Consider the following 21,031-nt stretch of genomic DNA (forward strand, 5'->3'; position numbering starts at 1 on the left):
AGGACTCATCTGCAACCGGATGTGCCCTGGTGGAAAATCAGACACATCTAGGGTCCAAGGGCCATGGTCGCTACTGATGAGCTATGTGATACTGGGGCTATTTATTGTATACTACCAAGCCTCAGTTTCCCCAACCTCAAAATGAAAAAAAACAAAAAACAAAAAACCCACTACTGCCTGTATTGGGATCGCATGAGGATGCATGTACTCAACAAATGTTTGCTGAGCATCTATTTTGCACTAGGCAGAGTTATACTATCTTGTAGTATATTAAGAGGAGACAAAACAAAGTTCCTTAAAGTCCTTTTCAAGGAAGTGAGAGGTGGAGAGAGAGAGAGAGAGAGAGAGAGAGAGAGAGAGAGAGAGAGAGAGAGAGAGAGAGAAACGATGAAATAAGAAGCCAAATGATCTGTTTCAGGGGCTGGGATTGAGCTGTGATAGGAAAGAAAGGACAAGGCTGTCTGGTCTGGAACCGGGCACTGTTTAGCCTGCACACAGTAGGTGATTTTGGAATTGGTGGTGCTGTTATCACAGTGAAAGAGTAAAGAGCTCAAAGTGGAGTAACAGTCTGTCAATGTATACAGAGATGTGTCGATCTCTTAGACTTCAATGAGGAGTAAGCAGAAAAGTTGCCAAGGAAGGATAAGAGTAGACGATTACAAAGTGGAAAAAATAGACCCGAGATGCTTTTAAGTGATGTGTAATCAGTTGCATCTCTTCTAATGACCACCAATTAAGCTGTCTTTCGCAGGCTCCCAGGGAAAAACCACTTGCCCCAACAGGTAGACTGTGAAATGCACATTCTAAGACCTTCTGCATGAAACCGGGTTGTATTTCTTACTGTCACGTGGGGAGCAGTTTAGAAACGTAGAGGGGTGAGTTTATTTTCTTCCTCCCCAAGTGACCCTCTAAAACACCCAAATATTTTTAGATGTCTTTTATTAAAATGTGGATTTATGTCAATGACATTCTCTATTGTATCCCACTCCTGATGGATACGACTTCAGTTAGCGCCAGGGGGTTGAGATCTGAGATTTGGGTCATTTATTTATTAGTTTCACAAACAAACATGTGTGCAGTTAATAATAAAAATGAAAGTTAAAAAGTCTTCAGCTTGAATTGGTAGCCATGCCCAACTTTTCTGTGCCATGCCTAATTTAATTTTTCTCAACCAACCCTTAGCCATAGGTATCTTTTAATAATTAATAGACATGTTTTTGGAAGTCAGAAAGAAACTGCCAACTCCGAGCGACTGCATTGAGAAAACCATTTTCCCAAAATTGAAGTTGAAGTTGGGTATTGATGGATATGTAGGAGTTTGGAAGCAAAGGGCCAGTTGTGAAAGAAAGAGAATACCTAGCAACTTTCTCTGGCTCTACAGCCCATGTTTTAAACATTTGCTAAACCACCCACTTCCATTCATATTATAATTAGTCAGATAGTCACTGAATATTCTCTTGTACACTCAGATCTTTTATGGAGACAAAAAAGAGAAACTGGTTTGAGTTAATACCAATAATCCATCCAGAGAATTCAAGTCTTACAAATGCACATTTTCCTTGTAGAATTTGGCCCCAAGGATTTTGAAATGAGCTGTGCATCTGAGCCAGGTCCCAGAAGACAAAGGGCGGCTCTGACAGGCAGTGTACTGGGCGCAGTGGGGATTAGCTGTGCATCCCACAAACGGCTCTCAGCGGGCTCCCACCCGAAGCTCCTCAGCAAGTAGCTAGGAAACTTTCTAGACATGAAAGTTAACAAAAAAAAAAAAAAAAAGAAAGAAAGAAAGAAAGAAAGAAAGAAAGAAAGAAAGAAAGAAAAAAAAAAGGTTAGCAACAGGAAGCTGTCTAAAATAGGGCTGGTACAGAAATTTCAGAACAAGGCATCCATGGGAACATGGCGAAATACACTTGATTTTTAGATGTGTAGTTGTCTATGGTCAGAGAAAATATGATTGCAGTAGGGACTACACAGCCCTGTTCCCTAAGGGGTGGATGAGATAGAAGAACTTTTCTGTCCTGTGAAAAAGGAATGTGTTTGTATTTCCCTTGTGTCTCACCCATCACAGAGCAGAGGCTCAGCGATAGATGCTCCTATACTAAGTGCTCTGATCAAAAGGAAAACCTGGTGCTAAGCTTGTGGCAATCAGGCTGGAGATGTGAAAGCCTGGCAAAGGCGATATCACATCCAGTCCAGCTCTGAAAACAGGGGTGTGATTCAGTGGGTGTTTTCTGAATTAAACAAATACCAATAATCAATCTAGAGAATTCAAGTCTTACAAATGCACATTTTCCTTATAGAGTTTGAATAAAAGATTAAATATATTTTCATTTTTTAATCAATTAGTTACTTATTTTGTGGTACTGGAGATTGAGCCCAGGGGCATTAGACCTCTGAGATATGCCCCCACCCCCCCTTTTTTTTTTGGTGGTACTGGGGGTGGAACCCAGAGGCTTTTCTACCTCCGGGCTATACTCCCAGATCCATTTTTTATATTTTATTTGGAAACAGGGTCTCACTAAGTTGCTGAGAGCCTCACTAAGTAGCTGAGGCTGGCTTCGAACCTGCGTGATCCTCCTGTCTCAGCCTCCCAAGTGCGGGGATTACAAGCATGCGCCACCACTCCCGGCTCCTCACCCCTTTCTTAACTCTTTTTATTTTGTTTTTGTTCTTTGGTGGTACTGGGGTTCCTGGAAGCCCTTCTACCTCCGGGCTACACTCCCAGACCTATTTTTTATATTTTTATTTGGAAACAGGGTTTCTTAAGCCACCGCGGCTGGCTTTGAACCTGTGTGATCCTCCTGTCTCCGCCTCCCAAGCTCCGGGATTACAAGCGTGCGCCACCACGCCCAGCGAACTCTTTTTATTTTGAAACAGGGTCTCACTAAGTTGCAGAGGGTCTCACTAAGTAGCTGAGGCTAGCTGTGAACCCAGGATCTTCTTGTTTCAGCCTCCCAAGAACTGGGAATACAAGCATGTGTCTCCACATCTGGCTTAAATACATTTTTTAAAGATCAATAAATTAAGCCGGGCTTAGTGGCACACGCTTGTAATCCCTGCGCTTGGACAGGAGGATCGCGCAGGTTCAAAGCCAGCCATGCTGGCTTAAGAGACCCTGTTTCCAAATAAAAAAGTATTAAAATAGGTCTGAGAGTGTAGTCCAGAGGTAGAAGGGTTTCCAGGAACCCCAGTACCCCCCCCACAAATTAATAAATTAAATCAATGTATTTGTATTTGATCTTCTTTCCATTTGAGTATTTTAATGAAATATATGGGTTGTTTCTGATTACCTAGGGAAAATAAAGTCAAACATTTGAAATAGAGGGACAGCATGTTTGGGGAGTGGCGGGGGAGTGGGATCTCCCAGGGAAATGTAGGTGCTGGGGGTGGACACAGGGTGAGGGAGTGGGCTTCCCAGATGAGGTGGGGAAGTGAGAGAGACAGAGTCTTTGAGGGTGGAGAGCAGTGGGGATATGGGAGGGTTTGGGGAAGAATGGGGGTGGATTTTAGGGAGCATCAGTGGACCCCCAGAGAGCTCGCCAGGAAACTCCCTGGGGCTTTCCAGTAAGAGGTGGTGGCAGGGGAGGTGGCCAGGTGGGATGGCTCAGAGACTGGCCACCCGGGATCAGCAGGCTCGAGGGAAAGAGAGAAAGTGTCATCGATGCCTGGGATCGTCACTTGAGCAGCTGATGGAGATCGTGCCACACAGTGATGAGGAAGAGGGGAAGAGGAGAGGATCTGGAGGGAAACAGAAAGACCGAGGAGGTTTTCGATTGTTTTCATTTGAGTGACATTCAAATGGAGATTTCATGCGCTGAATATAGGAATATGATCCCTGTGGGATTGATTCAGACTATAGATACAAATGCCAAAAAAGTGTGTGTGTGTGTGTGTATGTGAATATGCGTGTAAATGTATATGTGTGTGTGTGTGTGTACTGTGTGTATCATTTTTAAGCAAAAATAGATCATAGTATCCTACCATATGTCAACCTTTTCCTCTATAGTATTTCATGTACATACTTTTCTGGTAACCTATATAGAATCCAGTCTCAGCAACGCAGTGAGGCCCTTCACAACCTAGTGAGATCCTGTTTCAAAATAAAAAATAAAATAAAATAGGACTGGGGGTGTAGCTCAGAGGAAGAACGCCCCTGGGTTCAATCTCTAGTGTGCGTGCGCGCGCGCGCGCAGACACACACACACACACACACACACACACACACACACACACAAAGGCAAAAATGGCTGCGTGGTATTCTATTGCATGAATTTTAAATTTTTTAAGTAACAAAATATTTGACAAATAGAAAAGTAGTGTGTGTAACATACCCATGTACCTACCAACTAGGCTTAATGGATGTTACATTCTGGATTTAAAGAATTCCGGCACAGGTGGGCCCCTGCTCCTATCCCTTCTCCTCCCTTCCTTCTGCTTCAATCTTCTCTGGAGTTAATCAGCTACCCTGGAGTTGGCACCAGTGATTTCTAGGCATGCGTTTGCTTTTTTAAGTAAGTTGTGTAAAAAAATGTGTTTGCTTTTTAAAATAAAATACAACATCGTTTTATCTTAAAATGTACACTCTTTCTTCCTACTATTACGTATCCTTTGGCAACCCATTCTTTTCACTCAACATTATATCTATGATGGTTATTCATCTGTAAAAAAGATTAAGTCCTCTAGTGACAGATACCTTAATTCTATTTTCGATCTGCATCGTTCCAAAATTAATACAGGAATACCACCTCGGGGACCTAAGAAGTCACTTCTTCACCACGTGCTATCATCCACAAACACTGGCACAAAAACCACTCCGTGTTCGTCCCGAGCCTGACCCTGGAATGCCAGTCCTGGATGCGAACCAGGGACACCTACAGCGGGCACACGCAGAGCAAGTCTTATGTAATGTGACGATTCGGGAAGAATGTGCTAGAAGCTGCTTCGTCATCGTATTGGCTCACAACAGGAATCTGGAACAGAGCTGCTGAATGAGAGGCTCGGCCAGGGCCTGGGCTGCTCCTGGGCGGGGTGCTGATGGAGCGCTTGCGAGCTTCTGTGCTCTGATCGCCACCCTTTTCTACCTTTCTTAATTACCCAGGAGCCGGCCAGCCAGTTCTTACATCAAACACACAGGCTACATCCACAGGTCTTTACTCCTGCCCCTCCTTTTTTTCTTTTTAATGTATACCCAACACCTCTCAGTGTAAAAAGAAAACTTCTGAATTCTTTCAGTCTCAAACAAAGCTTCATAGATTTGCTGGCAGGAAATCTAGAGCGGAATTTGCCATTAAATTGCAGTAAAGCAGCTCTTCAAAAAACATGTCCTGAACAATCAAACACTTTTAAATGCCAATCCCCAAGAGAAGTGTGCATTGTCCCTGGAGAAGCCCTGGTGGCCCTAGCCTTAGAGGGAAGAGTTTGCAAACACATAACCTGTTTCATTTCACAGATTGTGTGCTGAACGGAACTTTGCACAGTCCATTAGGAGTAAGACCTCATGATAGCACAGTTCAACTTCAAGAGCTCCTAAAAAACCAAGTTTTTCTCCTCTTGGGAAATGTGGCAGCATTCGTTTTTCTATTGTTAGTTGAAAAGTTAATTGTGCCACGATGCTGAAGTCAAGCAGAAAGCACTTTTGCTCTTCCTCGCACATCTCTCGGCTTCTGGAATGTATCAGTTAAGATTTATTACAACACTTACTATGAGCCAGGGATGGTTATCAAAACCCATACAACCACCCCATGGGATAGGTCCAGGGTGTTGAACTTTGACGCCCATGATTCAAAGTTACTGTATTAATTCAATTAATTCTGAAAAAGCTTCTACATTTTCAGTGTCATAGGGATGAGAACTAGTACTGGGCACCCACTAGGGGCCAATATTGTACAAGTGCTCCCTTTTTTAAGTTTCTTGACATAGTGATGAGCACTAGGTGCTGTCTTTTCTAATTTATGCATGGGGAGGCAGAGTCCCCAAGGGCTCACCTGCTGGAGGATAAAGAATAGTGGTGGTTGAGCTGGGCATGGTGGCGTACACTTGTAATCCCAGCCTTTGGGAGGCTGAGGCAGGAGGATGGCAGTTGGCAGACAGCCTTAATTACTTAGCGAGGCCCTTTGCAACTCAGTGAAACCCTGTTTCCAAATAAAGAATGAAAAAAAAAATAGGGCTGGGAGTGTAGCTCCAAGGTAGAATGCCCCTGGGTTCCATCCCTAGTACTGAAAAGAAAGAAAGAAAGAAAGAAAGAAAGAAAGAAAGAAGAAAGAAAGAAAGGAAAGAAAAAGAGAAAGAGAGAAAGAAAGAGAGAAAAGAATAAGTGGTGGTTTTACTACTGCAACCCAGGTGCAGGAACAGAGAAACCACTCTGCCCCAGAGAAGACTCCAGCACTGGAGGTGCTCAGTCATGCTGTAGATCTGCTGGTCTCTTCCAGCGTTTGCCCCCTCTTTCTAATGCAAAGGGTGTGAATGTGATCCAGTGGGAGAATGTCTGACTCTTAAAGGTTATAAATTTATTTAAATAAAGAATGTTACCAACTCATGACCTGAAAGGAAGAAGCCGCAGATAGAAGTGTCTTATTATTAGTGGTCAGAAGAAACCAACTGGTGGAGACGATCTCCAGGGCCCCTGGGATTCCCCACGGTGGCTACTCATCCCAGAGTCTGTGAGCTCCCCACCACGGGGAGTACGCAGGCAAGTGCAGGGATGAGAGATGTCAGCTCTGCAAGCACAGGACACACAACCCTGTCCTGCCTCAACTGCGCCCTCCTAGCCATGAAGATTTTCATCTTCTTTACTTTGGGGATACACTTCAGAATTTTCTCTCAAATCCCCAAACAAATATTTAAGTTCAGAGGCCGCTTTGTGAGTTGTTTTGTTCATGAGTCAAAGTTATGTAAGGTTAGCAGTGGAACAGAAGAAAGCCTGTGTGAAACTGGGTGACTGGGCGTGGTGCAACGGTGTGGGGGCTGCTGGCCTAGGCAGTGGGTCGGTCTCCAGTGCGTGAAGAGGGAGGCAGATTCCCCATCTCTGGGTCCTTCAGCTCTGGGGCAGGTGTCAAAAGAACCCAGTGGTGATCGACCTGACCTGTGCAAAGGTCTTAGTGCTGGGGTGAGTGCCCTGGGAGGAGGCCCTGAGGCGGCGAGTGGTGTGGCCCAGGAGAGGCTGTGGCCCTCGCGGCCTCTTCTGTCAACACACAGAGGGCATGTGTCATTTGTTGTTTTGGTTTCCAGAGCTGGCAGGGAATTCAAGAGGAGAGATGGGAAAGGAGGGCGGGTGGAGGAAAGAAACCATTCCAGCTCCTGAGCTGGCTAGGAAATGTTAGGAATGCAAACAGAGAGCCTTTGCAACATAGAATAATTCCTCGCTTTTTAAAAAGTACTGCATCGGTGCATTATAATCATTGTATCACACCATAATGTAATTCACAGTGACAGTGACACGCATGCACACAGCGCTTGGTGGCCTCCCCACGCCCGCTCCCTTGCCAAGCCCCTTCCCCATCCAGGATATTGAGATTGGCATTGGTGTTCTCACATAAGTACGTAATGCCCGTGGAAGTGTTTCTTCCATTAGTTCTCCCTTCCCCTAGACCCTCCCTCACTCCTTCATTATCTAAAGCCCCTCGTGCGTCATGATTATTCCCTAGCTTCTGCATATGAGAGGAAACACAGGACTCTTCACTTTCTGTGACTGGCTATTCTCACCTAACATAATGTCCCGCAGGTCCTTTCATTTTCCTGCAGATAATATAATTTTCTTCTTCTTTATTGCTGAGCAGAATTCCATTGTGTGGATATCCCATAACTGTGTGATCCATTCATCTGTTGACGGACACCTAGGTTAGTTCCATAATTTGGCTATTGTGATTTGTGCTGCTGTGAACATGGCTACGCATGTACTACTATTATATTCTGATTTCAGCACCTTTGGAAAGATACCCAAGGGTGGTATAATTGGATCGTATGGTGGATCCATTCTCAGTGTTCTGAGGAATCTCCTCACTTTTTAAAGGTATATGTGTCTCTAATAAAAGTGCTCAGTGGAAGCAGCAGTCCCAAATGTCTATCCTGTGGGGCAACAGTGTTCTCAGTTGCATCCAGTTTCAACTCTGAGAAGGTCATCTGGGGCCAGGGGACTGGGCAGATCCTCTGTCAAGGAACGAGGAGCTAGCTGGGCATGGTGGCTCATGCCTGTAATCCTAGTACATAGGAGGCTGAGACAGGAGGATCTCACTCATATTTGAGGCCAGCCTCAGCAACTTAGCAAGACTTTGTTTCAAGATAAAAGACAAAAAGGCCTGGAGGTATAGATTGATGCTACTTGGATTCAATCACCAGTACCAAGAAAGAAAAAGAAAAAGAGAAAAGTGCAGAGCCTCAGAGGCCATCGGAGCTCCATTCTTTGAGACAGGGGCAACTAGCAGTGAGCCACACTCCCCAGGCCCATGAATCCAAGGGCAGAACACAGCAGTCTCCTGAGTTCAGGCAGAGATGTCTCCTGGAGCCTTCGAGTGGCTGAGAGCCTTGGACAGCAGCGCAGGTCAAGTTGACCCACTTCTAAAATTCTAAGTTTGCCAACTACAGACTTAAGTCTCCCCCATTCCCAAATAATCACAGAGTGTTAGGACAGACTTTTCATACTAGATTTTAATTCTCCAGATTTACGGGGTACAGCATAATAAATCAATGTGTGATCACAGTTTATAATAACCAAATGGAGTAGTTAACACATTCATCTCCTTAAACACATTTTTAAATTTTTTTGATTAACACATACTAGTTGTATCTATTTATTGGACACAGTGTGGTATGTCAATACCCATGTATAATATGTTCCGATAAAGTTAAAGTCATTCATGTTTTCATTTTGTCATTACTTTGTGTTTGGAGCCTTCACACCTTCTTCTTCTAGTGATTCAGAAAGCATAGAATTTTAAAAGGATCATGTTCAAGTCCTTTTAACTCCTTGGATGGTGAGGTTTCTACTTTTTAAAATCTAACAGGCAAGGAGCTCTAGGGGCACAATTGGTTAGCACACAATACCCATAAAATCGAACAGGCAGAATGAAAAATACAAGTGTCCCCTGAATTCCAAAGTCAAACTTCACAGAAGTCAACCTCTTGCTTTGTGGCTATGAGAACCCCCCAACTCTGTGCGTGGAACGGGAAAGTGCTAGACAAGCCTCCCAGGAGCCCCAGGAGGTGCCAGGCTCCCAGCAAGGCTATGCCTTGGGAGACTAGTGAGCGCTTCCTGGCCCGGAGCGGCCTATATAGTTTATAGGGCTGTGGACCCACAGGAGGGGAAGCCCATTCTGGGGCGGGGCCAGGGCAGCGCCCACTTTATTTCCATTGTCCCAGTGAGTTCTCTCAAGCAGGAAGAGTATTTTTTAAATTGATTTTTGGGTCTCCTTGTCACCATAGAGGGCTGGTGTGTAATCAAGACTCAGATAATCTTTTTTTTTTTTTGTACTGGGGGTGGAACCCAGAGGCTTTCTACCTCCGGGCTATACTCCCAGACCTTTTTTTTTATATTTTTTATTTGGAAACAGGGTCTCACTAAGTTGCTGAAAGCCTCACTAAGTAGCTGAGGCTGGCTTCGAGCCCTTGCGATCCTCCTGTCTCAGCCTCCCAAGCGCAGGGATTACAAGTGTGTGCCACCACGCCCGGCTCAGGTAATCATTTTTAAATGAGTTAAAGAGCGCTCTTAATTTGAACTCTAGTAACACACCAACACAGTTGCTGTACCCCAAGACAGGACAGAAGGGCACCTGAGCCCACAGGACCGCCCACCCCCAGCATCTCTCAAAGTGGGACATTGGCACAGCGGCCTCAGGTGTGGTCCCGAAAGGAAGCGCAGGGCACCACCTCCAAGATCCAGTGCCAAACTTGGAAGCAGGTAGACTGTTTAAAGCCAACTTCTAATTTGTAAGAAGTATGGGGAAAGAGAACAAGTTAAATCTCTCCACAAAGCAACAAATGAACTTAACTGGAATGTGGGACTTTCTACAGGGCAGTGGACCTGGTTCCCACCCAAGCATTGGCATTGAAAGAAAACTGTGAGTCCAAAAGGCTAAGAAGACATCGCCAATGCACTGTGTAGGTATGTAACATACCAGCGGCTGGGGGAGAAAGAAAAGAGAAAAGAAAGAGGAAAAGAGAATCGGGAGAGAGAAAGGAGGGAAAAAGGAGGAGGGGAAGAAAGAAAAAAGAGAGAAAGAAAAATAAAGGAGAGGAAAGAAGAAAGGAAGCAGGAGGGAAGTAGAGGAAAGGAAGAAAGAGGAAAGAAAAAAGAAAGAAAGAAAGAAAGAAAGAAAGAAAGAAAGAAAGAAAGAAAGGTAAAATAAAAAGCGGGAAGTTCGAATATGGATTTGGTATTGGATGCTACCAAGAGGTTGTTTTCAAGCTTGCTGGGTTAAGCAAATGCTCATGTTAAATAGTTGCCAACTGAGTAGATGGAAATGACAGGAAATCATGAAACTGCATTTTTAAAAGAATTAGAGAGATAAAGTCAATGTGGCCAAATTTTGCTACTTATTAGATAGATGGGCGTGTTATAGTAGTCTCTGTGTGAGTCATTCTGCAATTATACTTATCATGACTATAAAATTTTTAATTAAAATTTTAAGAAATAAATGAAAAAACTAATGAACCAAAGATTGAGTTTCTATCTTGATCTTGTGAAAAAAAAATTTTTTTTGGTACTGGGGATTGAACCAGGGACTTTCTACTTCTGAGCTACACCCCCAGCTCTATTTTGTTCTTATTTTGAAGCAAGGTCTCAGAAGTGAGAATTTCAGTACTTGCTGGGGCTGTTCTTGAACCTGTGATCCTCCTGTCTCAGTCTTCCAAGTACTGGGATTACAGGCATGCACCACCATGCCCAGCTGACCTCATGATTTGACTCTTTCTTTTTTAGCTGCATATAAATTTGAGCACCTCATCTCTCTAAAAGTGCTATTTATTATTATGTCAGTGTGGTACGTTCAACTTCACTTTCTCAAAGTGACAATTTACCGGTCTTTTGTTCCCTGTGTTTTTCATATTTTCAACCCGGTCTGAAAATAATGACACAAAGACTTTAAATTTCCAAAACATGGTAAGGTCAGGTGAGGGAGGTGAGAGGGGGAAGGGAGGGTGCCGGTGGGAGCGGTGGGGAGGAGAGTCGAGTGCCAGGCTTACTTACACAGTGCTTTGGTTTGGACCTGAAATGTCCCCCAGAAAAGCTCCTGGGTTGGCAATGGAGCAGTGTTCAGAGGTGAAATAAATGAATCAGGAGGGCTGTAGCCTCACCAGTGGACTACTCCATTGACAGACTAATAATTTGAATGGATTTACTGGGTACTAACTATAGGCAGGTGGGCCATTGCTGGAGAAAGTAGGTCACTGGGAGAGTGGCCTTGGGGACTCTTATCTGCTCCTGGTCTCCTCCTCCTCCTCCTCCTCCTCCTCCTCCTCCTCTTCCTCCTCCTCCTCCTCCTCCTCCTCCTCCTCCTCCTCCTCCTCCTCCTCCTCCTTCTTCTTCTTCTTCTTCTTCTTCTTCTTCTTCTTCTTCTTCTCTCTCTCTCTCTCTCTCTCTCTCTCTCTCTCTCTCTCTCTCTCTCTCTCCTTCCAGCCACCATGAGTTGAAAAGCTTTCCTCTGCCACACAAGGCCACCATGTTGTTTCTGTCTTGGAACCAGCCTACTATGGACTGAACCTCCAAAACCATGGGCTCAAATAAACCTTTGCTCCTCTTAGTTGTTCATGTCAGATATCTTGGTCACAGTCATTTATTTAATTAATTAATTAATTTATTTTTGCGGTACTGGAGATGGAACTCAGGGGCATTCTACCTCCGAGCTACACCCTAGCCCTATTTTTACCCTTCCTTCCTTCCTTCCTTCCTTCCTTCCTTCCTTCCTTCCTTCCTTCCTTCCTTCCTCCTCCTCCTCCTCCTCCTCCTCCTCCTCCTCCTCCTCCTCCTCCTCCTCTTCCTCCTCCTCCTCCTCCTCCTCCTCTTTATTCTTATTCTTATTCTTATTCTTATTCTTATTCTTATTATTTTGTTTTGGTGGTACTGGGGTTCCTGGAAACCCTTCTACCTCCAGGCTATACTCCCAGACCTATTTTTTATACTTTTTTTTGGTTTGGAAACAGGGTCTCTTAATCCAGCGCGCTGGCTTCGAACCTGCGCGATCCTCCTGTCTCTGCCTCCCAAGCGTGGGGATTATAATCGTGCGCCACCATGCCCGGCTATTCTTTATTTTTGAAACAGGGTCTCACTGAGTTGCAAAAGGCCTCACTAAGTAGCTGAGGCTGTCCGCGAACCACGATCCTCCTGTCTCCGCCTCCCGAATGCTGGGATTGCAAGCCTGCGCACCACACCCGGCCAGTCACAGCCATTCTATAGGTGACTAATACACAAAGGCTCCTTTAGAAATGTTTTGGAGACATGCTCACAAACCAGCGTTGGACAGGCGGCTCAGCAAAAACAACCAAAGAGCTCGATGATGGGAGACGTGGGCGGGGAAGCGAGTGGTTTGATTAGAATTCCACCTTTATCAGCATCACATGATTAGATGGCGCTGCGTAGTTCCTTCACTTGTCAAGCTGAGACAACTCCACGCCCCGTGTCTTATAGTTCTGAGGAGTAGATGAGGGGAGACGAAAGAAACCCCTAGCCGGGCGTGGTGGCACAGGCTTGTAATCCCCGCGCTTGGGGGGCGGAGACAGGAGGATTGCGCTGGTTCGGAGCCAGCCTCGCTGGCTTAAGAGACCCTGTTTCCACATAAAAAAGTTAAAAAATAGGTCTGGGAGTGTAGCCCGTGGGAGTGTATCCCGGAGGTAGAAGGGCTTCCAGGAACCCCAGTACCACCAAAAAATAAAAAAGAAAGAAAGAAAGAAAGCCCTAGCATTGTACCCACTTGACAACTGCTTAAGAAGAGATGGATCTAAATTTAAAAAATAAACATTTACTGAGCATCTGTGTGTGCTCAGCATTGTTATAGGCAGTAAGAGCATGAAGGCACCTCTAGGAAACTCTGATTTCTGCATGTATTTGGGGATGGCCGCAGAATTGGCAAGGATATAATAATAAGCTAAAAAATAAACTGACAGGTGTCAAGAGCCTGCCCTGTGATAGGCAAGCTGTATGTTATCTCATTTTATCTTCACATGAATACTCCAAGGTGTTATTCTTGGTACAAAGGAGAAAACAGGCTCAGAGAAGGTCATTACATTTGCCAAGATCACACAGCTCGTGTGTAACAGACTAAGGATATGAAATCTCAGAATCTTGAGGCCTTCTTTCCTTTCTTCCCACCATCAGGAGCCATCTAAGCCCAGGTCTTCACCTCATCCCAGTCAAGACGACCTGTCATTATAGTAGCTTCTTTCCTGTTTCTTTTTCTTCCAGTTCAGTGGAGGAAGTATGCTTCTTGCGAAGTGGATCCTATGACTTCTATGGGAACTTGCTGATGGATTCTTTTCGCTCAACTCCTGTCTCTATGATGGGGTCTTTCTCGTGCGTTCAGCACCCAGCTCTCCTACACCACGCCTCTCCCATCCTCATTCCATCCATCTTTCTACTTCTTCACATGGGCACTACTTGAGACAGTGTCTACACTGCTAATGTCTCCACCCGCTCCCTCAATTCCTGTTTCTCTGACCCAGACTCTTCTACTTCCTATTTATATTTCCATTAAAACTGCTTTCAGACTGGGCGTGGTGGCGCATGCTTATAATCCCAGCATTTGGGAGGCTGAGACGTGAGGATTGCTGTTCGCGAACAGCCTCAGCTTAGTGAGATCCTTTGCAACTCAGTGAGCCCCTGTTTCAAATAAGTAAATAAATAAAAAGACTAAAAAATAGGGCTAGAGATGTAGTTTGGAGGTACAATGCTCTGGGTTCCATCCCCAGTTCTGCAAAAAAAAAAAAAAAAAAAAAAAAAAACCTGCTTTCACTGAGGGCACAAATGGTTGTCATGTTTCTTGATGTATCTTTGTGTGTGTTTTTGTTTTTAGAAATTGCTCTTTATAGAGATAAAGTAGACTGCTAATGTTGCTGCCCATGTAAAGAACAATAGACTTTTAATAATAATTTTTGTGTGTGCATGTGCGTGTACGTGTGTGTGTGTTCGTATGTGTGTGTTACTGAGGATTGAATATAGGGGCATCCTACCTGTGAATCACACCCACATCCCATTTAAATTTTTTAGTTTGAATTATTGTGATATAATTACTATACCATAAAATTCACCCATGTGAATCAACAGTGTTTAGTATGTTCACAGAATCACAAACCATCACTCAAGCCACATTTAGAACATTTTAAATCATCATCAAACTCTCTACCTACTAGCAATTACCACCCCTTTCTCCTCTAGTCCTAGGCAACCACTTATTTAGTTTATGACCCCATATATTTATCTGTTCTGGGCATTTTACATAAATTGATTGAGACAATATGTGGTCATTTATGACTCTTCTTTCACTTAGAACAATGTTTTTGAAGGTCATCAATTTTGTAGCACAGATATTTTAAATTCTTTTCTATGACCAAATAATAGCCTATTATATGGACACACCAGATTTGTTTAATAATTAGTTGGAAATTTCCCTACCATCCACCTTTTGCCTATTATGAATAATACTGGTATAAATATGCAAGTTTGGGTGGGGGCATATGTTTTCATTTTGGGGGGTATATATGTAGGAATGGAATTGTTGGGTCTCATGGTAACTATATGTTTAGAACTTGAAGAAGTATCAGACTGTTTTGCAAAATGGTTCAGCTACACCATTTTATATTCCACTATTTATGTATACAGGCTTGCATTTCTGAACATCCCCTTGGATACCAATTATTGTCTGTCTTTGGATTTCTCTTTTTTTTTTTTTTTTTTTTGCTGCGGTACCGGGGATGGTACCCAAGGGCATTCTACCTCCGAGCTACACCCCCAGACTGATTTTTTATTCTTTATTTTGAAACAGGTTCTCACTGAGTTGCAAAGGGCCTCACTAAGTAGCTGAGGCTGTCCGCGAACCTGCCATCCTCCTGTCTCAGCCTCCCAAATGCTGGGATTACAAGCGTGCGCCACCACGCTCAGCTCCTTCTTATTTATTTATTTATTTATTTATTTATTTATTTGTATTGGCAATTGAACCAAGGGAGATTATACCTCTGAGCTACTTCCCCAACCCTATTTATATATTTTAAAACAGCGTTGCTGACTACCTTGCTAAGTGGCTGAGGCTGGTCTTGAAACTGTGATGCCCCTGTCTCAGCCTCCCAAGTACTAGGATTATAGGCATGCACCACACCTGAATTTTGGTCTTCTTTATGCAGAGCTTTTCCTTTTCCTTTATGAAATCGACATTTTTGAAGGATACAACCCCTTTTCTCCTTATGTTAATAGAGTGGTCTTTATTGTAGACTTATCTCATGTTTCCTCATGATTATATTCCTAGCCAAAATACTGTAGAGACAAAAGTGTTCTCCTCAGGTGTCACATCTGGAAGTTGTGATGTCCCTCTGTATCTCTTTGTAATGTTCATTTAGATCACCAGTTGAGGCGTTGTTTGATTTTTCCATTTTATAATTACTACTTCTTTCCTTCCTTGCAACTAATAAACGGTCTGTAGGAAAACACTTAAGGATGGCTCAACAGATTCTGCTCTTAGTCAACATTTTCCCTGGATTTAGCTTCATTGGCGGTTCTTGTCTAATCCTATTATTACCACAATGTTTGCAAAATAAGCATGTTCTAACTATAGCCCTCCCTCCACCTTTACCAACAGGTCCTTGGCATTTTACCATAATCAGGAGCATTTCCTTCCCCTTCACTGATTTATTCATTTGTTATTGCTGAAGACTTGTGAATTCCTTTCCCCCCTGTGATTTAAAACTCATCACTATACGTAACTGATTTGACCAGTGGCCCTTTGATCTGGCTTCTGGGACCCTGGTTCCTTTTAGCAGGGAATAGTATTTGAGATCGAGATTTGGGTGCTAGGTGAACTCATTGCTAGTGGAGTGTCTTTGTTTTTGACCCTTTTAGAGGACAGAGCTAGGAAATATATGAATGTATATAAGTGCATGAATACACAGGCATATGTATGCTTAAAGGTGCATATTCACACACTTATATGGGATTTAGAAATCATGAGTATATGCCAATATTTCCATTTTCATCCCAGTGGGTTTCTTTCTTGCCTCCTTCCAATCCATATGTGTACGTCCCTTCTTCCATAGTGAGACCCTGGATCTCAATGGCGTCAATGTATTCAGCCATTTCTCAGTCCTACAATACATATACAGTAATTTCAGGATTGCTTCATCCATACCCTTATTATCATTATTATTATTTGTATTGGAATTGAATCCAGGGGCATCGTACCTCTGAGCTATACTCCTAGCCACATTTTATTATTTATTTTTATTTTGAAACAGAGTCTCACTAAATTGCTGAGATTGGCCTTGAACCTATGATCCTCCTATCTCAGCTGCCCAGGTATTGATCCTTCAGATGTATGTCAGGTACCACCTCTGGCTTCACCTGTACCCTTATTCAAACTTCCTAAAGTAAGTTTAAGATTCATTTTAAATTCTGAAAAATCATAAAGCTGTAGTAACTGATAGTGATAAATCTGAAGAATAACCTGGGGGCTTTAACCTTTGACTAAAATCTGTTATGAGCCATAAATGCAAGTTCAGTTCTCAGTATAAGGCTGGGTCCTGGATATTTTCTGTCTAGGATGGAAAGGGAGCTGCAGTTTCCTGAGAGCAACTTTTAATTGAAGACACGTTTGTGAATCCACTGTGAGTATCAAGATGCACTCAAATAGGCATTTGCACTCAGTGTGCCTTGAGCTGGGTCTTGTTGGAGCATGCTGCAGACGGCAGAACCCCAGCTGTGCTATTCTACATGAGGCTGCACCAAACTGCTCACAGCAGTGATCTCCCTGGCAGCCTGGAAAACAACTCCCTGTCCTCTCCAGGGAGGCTGGAATCAACCTGCCTTCCTCTCTCCTCAAAAAGAGAAGCATAAGCACCAATGACTGTTTTTAACTACGTCCAGACTGATCTGGAGATAAACTCAATCCCTATCCACCCATCTCCAATTATTCTGTGGTTCCTAGCATACATTTTCTGACTCACTGGGTTTATTGTAAATCCCCCCAAATTTGCTGACTTCCAGCTGGATGCCGGGGATGCTTAGTGATGAAGAAAGGACCCAGAGCTCTAGAAGAGAAGAGAATCCTCCAATCTAGATCGCACAGATTCCAATGGGGCTGGAGGTTCAGGGGCTCCATAAATTCCTTTCACCTTTTCCTATTCATGTAATGCTACTAAACCCAAGTCCAGAAACTCATTCCAGAGAAAACTAGTGTCTAAGAGATCAGTTTTTGGGAGAAAGAAAGGCTTTATTCAGTGGCCAAAGAATGGAGAAGTCAAGAGTCCATGCTTGCAAATCAACATCTCAACTCCAGGGGGGTGAGGGATGATGGATATGGGTGGGAATAAGGAGAGAGGAGCAGGAATGAAGGGAAGGGAGAGTCACACTTCTTTTTAAGAATAGGCAAAGGTCTTCCAGGGGCTCAGATGCCACCTCTTTTCACTCCTTTCATGGTCTGAGGTTTCTGGTCATGGTGGCTGTCTTTGGTAAGTATCTTTAGCCTTAAAGCAGGGAGGACAAAAAGAGAAAGAGAAAGATGGCAAGTCTACATCAAGTTAATCTTATATTAGGGTATTTATTTATCTATCTATCTATTTTTGTGGCATTGGGGGTTGAGCCCAGGGGCATGCTACCTCTGAACTACACCCCTAGCCCTGGTATTTTTATTTGGAAACAGGGTCTTGCTAAGATGGTGAGAATCTCACTACTTGCTGAGGCTGTCCTTGAACTTGCAATCCTCTGTCTTAGCCTCCCAAGTACTGGGATTACAAGCATGTGTCACTACACTCAGCAGCATTAGAGTTTTGAATACAACATTTCTCAAATGATCAGCATGTCTACACACAGAGCTGAGCAGAATCTGACCCAAAGAGTAGGGCAGCAAAGGAGACCATGCAGTATGAACACAGAGGTGTCCGGCCTTCTCATCCCATGCCAGTCACCCAGGGGACATCTTCAGGCCAAGAGAAGAATCAGTGTTTTCAGCAAAAGTGGCCTTCAAGTCTCTGAAGAGTAATTAGGCAACCATTATCTCTATCACCCAGCAAAGCTAGTGGGCAACTGTTAATTTGTTACCTGGCTTACATTACAGTGTGACTGCTGGTCTTAGTGATCTTTAAGTCAACTAAGAGCAAGCGAAGCCAGAGAGTTTATTTTGGATTTTGCCTGGTAACAGGAGCGCATCAATTGAGAGAGAGGGGAGTCAAGCAGGTAGGGATCACCACGTCCTCACTAGCAATAAAGCTCAGCTGAAGTATGTGGCAGATTTTGCCTTGCACCACCCTGGTCTCCTTCCGTGAGTGAGGGGATCGCCCCTACGTGCAAGCTGTGCTTCCAGATCACCCCAGGTCGGCAGTCTTTCCTGGAGATTCTTTTGGTGAAGAAAATTATCTCCCCCAAGGCCACACATCCAGAGGCAGCCTGCCTCTAGTCATCCACCCAGCTCGGGTCTAAGCACCAGGCAGCTCGTTCCATCTAGAACATACCTGTGAGGTTGTGAGGCCTTTACTGGGACCACATTGCTGAGCAGTCTCTTCCCCACTCCAAACCTCTTTCCTTTCTCCCTTTTAGAGGCCCCGATCCCAAGAGTACCCTGTTATGAATTCCCTACATACTGCTCTCAGAATTCGTCTCTCAGGAGATCCATCCTGGGATGTGTCCAGCCAGAGAAAGGATCCAGGAGGAGTTTCCATCTGGCTGAGTTTTGGAAACTAACAAGCGAAGCGGCAAACTGCAGGCGGTGCATTCCAGCAACCAGGAGAAGGGAAGGCCCAGAGAACTCCAAGACTCACTGCGTGTTCTGCCAACCTCTCCTGTCCCATCTGCACCGGGCACAGTCTGTCATGTGAATGAATGAGGATGTGCAAGGTTCTTCCATTGCCTTCGATTGTGGGTTGTGCTTGCTCGCTGACAATAAAAGCACAGGAACAAACCATTACCCGGCAGGAAGATTAACAGCCACCATGAGGAAGTGAAGGATCCCACCGCAAATACATTTCTTTGTCATATTTCCAGAGTTTTAATTTTTTTGTTTTAATTTTTCAGAAAAACTAAAGACTTCTGCATACACAAGAATGGCTCTGAAAAGCAGCCTTTTATTTATTTATTTTTTAAAGAGAAACAATTTTTAAGAAAAACTTTCGACATTAGTGAATGGCAATTGCAGGCCGAGGATTTCTAATCTGATATCCCCTTTTGCTTAGGAAAGATCTTTCCAGAGGAAGAAGAGGCTGGGATGGCCACAGGTGGCTGCCCTGGTGGCTTTCTCTGCGTGACAAGACAGCCCTTGTGCACTGTCCACCTCTTCTGTTTAGCTTTCCTTAATCTGTACCACCCCCCGCTCTTCCAGAAGCCCAAGTCTCTGTGGAAACCCCAAGTGTGGACAGTCTCATTCTTTGTGTAGGGTTCTCACATTTCTGCACATTCATAAATGTGTCTGTTTTTTACTCCACTAACCCATCGTCAGTTTATTTCATAGAGTAAGATGATCAAAACTTCAAAGAAAAAAGTTAAGGCTTCCCCGCACCGTCATCTGCAGAGCTCTTACTGTATGTTAAGCACTTCCCTGGTGTTCTCTTATTTAGTTCTCTCAGTGATCCTGAGAGGCAGATATGATTGTTATATAATTCTATAGATAAGAAAATTGAAGCTTGGCCAACTTAAGAAACGTGTGTGGTTGAAGAGCCTGTGACACTTTTGGCCGAGGTTATTGCAGAGTTCTTGGGAAACAGAGCTGCGAGGATGGGCAGAGGAGGTGGCTGAGCCGGGGGAAGTTGGAGGTCTTCTCCCCAGTATCCCTCTTCCTGGCCCCACCTGGCCCCATGGCTGGTTCTGCCTCAGGCAGCTTGAGGCTGGGAGACGCTAAAGCAGCTTTGGCCTTTGCAGCTCAGCCAGCCAGTGAAGCCGAAGGAGCCCGCTGCTGTTAAGACCCGACTGCCCAGGTCCTGAAGCTACAGACAGTTGCCTCTGTTCCAGTGAAGGGAAACTTGATAGACGAGTTTTTCCTGCCTTTGGAAAAGAAGGTGCCAGAATAGGAGCAATGCTTTCAGATCATGTAGAGATTTTTTCCCCTCCCCAGGAAACTGTGAGTGTTGAAGAAAGGTGTGGGACTGGTGAGGTGTAAGAGGAGAACTTCCGCAAATCAGAAGGTTTGTGGGCAGGTTCCCCCTGCACTGGGGTTTTGTGTACACAGATACCCACATGTCTTAGTCTTTTGCTCAGCCATTCATTCTTTCGCGGCACTGGGGATTGAAGCCAGATGTCGTGCATGCTGGGCGAGCGCTCCACCACCGAGCCTCATCCCCAACCTTGCGCGTCTCTTCAGTGACCTGCCACCCTGTATCTACTGGGCACCTAGATGCCAGGAAGAGTTCAAAACATGGGGATGGCAGTGAATAAGACATTCTAGAGCTCAGCTCTCATGGAGCTCCCATGCTAGTAGGGGAGGGCAGGCCTTCCTGGGTCCTAACTCACTCTGGCCCGACCCCTCCTCTTCAGCCTGGTGGTAGAACATGGGTGGCCCCATCACTTGCTTCAGGGATGTTGCCTGGAGTTCTACAGGGATGGGAAAAGTGAAGGAATACCCATGTGCCATCCCACCACAACCTCCTTCTATTGGGAGGACCAGATTTCATATTGCCCTCTTAATGTTAAGGGTAATGCTGAGGCCATTGGCCTGGGCCTTGCAGGTGAGAGGTCCCCTCCAAGCCAGCTCTCACCCCCCTCTCTCCTGCCTCTTTTTTGTTCTCCTGTAAAGTCCAGGTTGTACTATAGTTTACACTAAATATGTTACTATGTAAGAAAGGCTCTGGTACTATGTAAGAAAGGTACAGGCCTTTTGCAATTGCAACATCTTGGCTTTCTTGCAAGAACTTAGTAAACACT

Source organism: Muscardinus avellanarius (assembly GCF_963383645.1).
Source record: "Muscardinus avellanarius genome assembly, chromosome: 1".
NCBI classification, from domain to species: domain Eukaryota; kingdom Metazoa; phylum Chordata; class Mammalia; order Rodentia; family Gliridae; genus Muscardinus; species Muscardinus avellanarius.